Source organism: Protobothrops mucrosquamatus, unplaced genomic scaffold, assembly GCF_001527695.2.
Source record: "Protobothrops mucrosquamatus isolate PMUCROS unplaced genomic scaffold, P.Mucros_1.0 scaffold2454, whole genome shotgun sequence".
In the NCBI taxonomy this organism is placed as follows: domain Eukaryota; kingdom Metazoa; phylum Chordata; class Lepidosauria; order Squamata; family Viperidae; genus Protobothrops; species Protobothrops mucrosquamatus.
Genome location: NW_015388526.1, coordinates 91,039 through 93,278, shown reverse-complemented (window position 1 = coordinate 93,278; position 2,240 = coordinate 91,039). Strand labels below are relative to the sequence as shown.

The window sequence follows — 2,240 nt, the reverse complement described above, 5'->3', positions numbered from 1 at the left end:
TGAGGAGACCCACTCTGTGGGAGCGTACCGGTCTATGGGAGGAAATCTGTGGCAGAAGGCGGTCTCGGAGGTAACCAGGTCCGATGCCATGGAGCGTTTTAAAGGTGGTAACTAACACCTTAAAACGCACTCGGAAGACCACTGGTAGCCAGTGCAGCTCGCGCAGGAGCGGTGTTACATGGGAGCGACGAGTCCCTCCGAACACCGCCCGCGCGGCCGCATTCTGGACCAGTTGAAGTCTCCGGGTGCTCCTCAGAGGGAGCCCCATGTAGAGGGCATTGCAGTAGTCCAGGCGGGAGGTGACGAGAGCTTGAGTGACCGTGCGCAAAGCGTCCCGGTCCAGAAAAGGACGCAACTGGTGGATCAGGCGGACCTGATAAAACGCCCCCCTGGTCACGGCCGACAAGTGATCTTCCAGTGTCAGCCGTGGATCCAGGAGGACACCCAAGTTGCGTGCCTTCTCTGAGGGGGCCAAAATTTCGCCCCCTATAGACAGCGATGGAGTCAGCTGACTATGCCGAGGCGCCGGCAGCCACAGCCACTCGGTCTTGGGAGGGTTGAGCCTGAGTCTGTTCCTCCCCATCCAGACCCGTAGGGCCTCCAGGCAACGGGTCATCACGTCAAGGGCATCGTTGGGGTGGCCTGGGGTGGAAATGTACAGCTGCGTATCATCAGCGTAAGTTGCCAAGCATCCAAATTTTGAACACATGACCATGGGGATGGTGCAGGGGTCATTAAGCGTGAAAAATGATTATAAGTCACTTTTTTCAGTGCTGCTGTTAACTTCCATCACTAAATGAATGGTTGCAAGTGGAGAACTATTTGTAGTCTTTATCATTCATGGGAGTCCCTGGGCTTCTTTTCCTATTTGTTGCTGCTGCTTCTTAAAGCCAGTCTAGCAAATTCTTCTCTTCTAGCCTTGATGAGATGCTGATTCCTACAGAACCCAACAGTCATTTTGGAGTCTCTGCACAAGGAAGCTCATGAATCAAACAGGAAAAGGCAAAACTCTTCTTAGAGAAAAACTGCACTATTGGTTATTGGCCACATATTGTCTATGTGATCAATCCATCATTGCCAGCCAGCAGCCGCCCTTATGGAATCATTTTCATTTTTATTTTTGCAGGAAGAAAATAAGCTATTAAGTAGAGGGAAGGGGAGAAAATAAATTCCACTGCGGCAGCTGGAAGAAGAGTTCCACTTCCTGAGATTATTGCACACCATGCAAAAGGCCCCCTCCAGCTGTATCGGGACCGTTAATATGTACTGGAGGGAATTAAGTGGTTTAACTTAGAACAAAATTATCTAGTATTTTTAAGTTATACCTCAAATCTTTACTACTGTATTTTTTTTTCACAATGAAAACAATTTTATATATTGCCAAAAAGAAATGGTGCTATGACAGGGATATATATTCTGGTGATTGGAGCAACATTATAAAAGAAATACGACCATATAAATATAGCCTTACTCCATCACTATTTTACTGAAGAAAAAAAACTTTTAAAAAGTGGAATGGGGTGGGGGATAAACCATCTTAGCTCAAACAGGGAACAGTCTAGCATGACTTCTGGAAATACTATAGGAAGCAGAATGGGAAAAAATGAATATCCTTGCCTGTTCTTAAGAGCAATGCAAAATTGCTAAAGGTATTTTAGAAAATCTAATATTCTGCCACCTCTTGTTGCTTCTGACATGGTGCATGACTTTTTAAAGATTTATGTAAGAATATGCTGAAATGTTTCAGATTTACCTTCCACTCTTCATATTCTGGGGCTGCATGAGAGAGAAGTGTGTTTGCGTGTGTGTTAATATCTGACAGTAACTGCTAATGTTTTATAGGCTATTCTATGAATTCAATAAAAAGGCTGAATTTTTTATGAGACCACTTCAGTTTTGTATTTGACAACCTGCCAGGAACATCCTTCCTAATCGTAAAACACTGAACTGAGGAGTTGCAGGTAAAACAGTTCAGATTCACAGGATAGCAACTGTGCCGCAATCTATTTAACTAATAAAAAACACCCTCCCCCTTGCCCCAAAAAAGCACATAGAAACATCTAATTCTACACATGTGCAATGTCTTATGAACAAATAAAACTGAAAGATGAGAAAATGGCCACTGCTGTACTTGACAACCTCCCACTACAGGAGGTTTAATCCAAGCTTTATTTATGCAAAGAAAAATATTTAGTGGATGTGCTGGCAGTTGCCCTGGTTTCTTTCCAAACATGGGAATT

The 2,240-nt window shown here is 44.3% G+C and overlaps 1 protein-coding gene across 1 annotated transcript in view; it reads right to left on the bottom strand.

Moving 5' to 3' along the window:
* Positions 1–2,120: 2,120 nt before the first annotated feature.
* Positions 2,121–2,240, bottom strand: part of RTRAF (RNA transcription, translation and transport factor) — a gene marked incomplete in the record, with an annotated part of 11,139 nt that continues 11,019 nt past the window's right edge. Inside the window, 1 exon segment of the mRNA XM_015825036.1 lies at positions 2,121–2,240.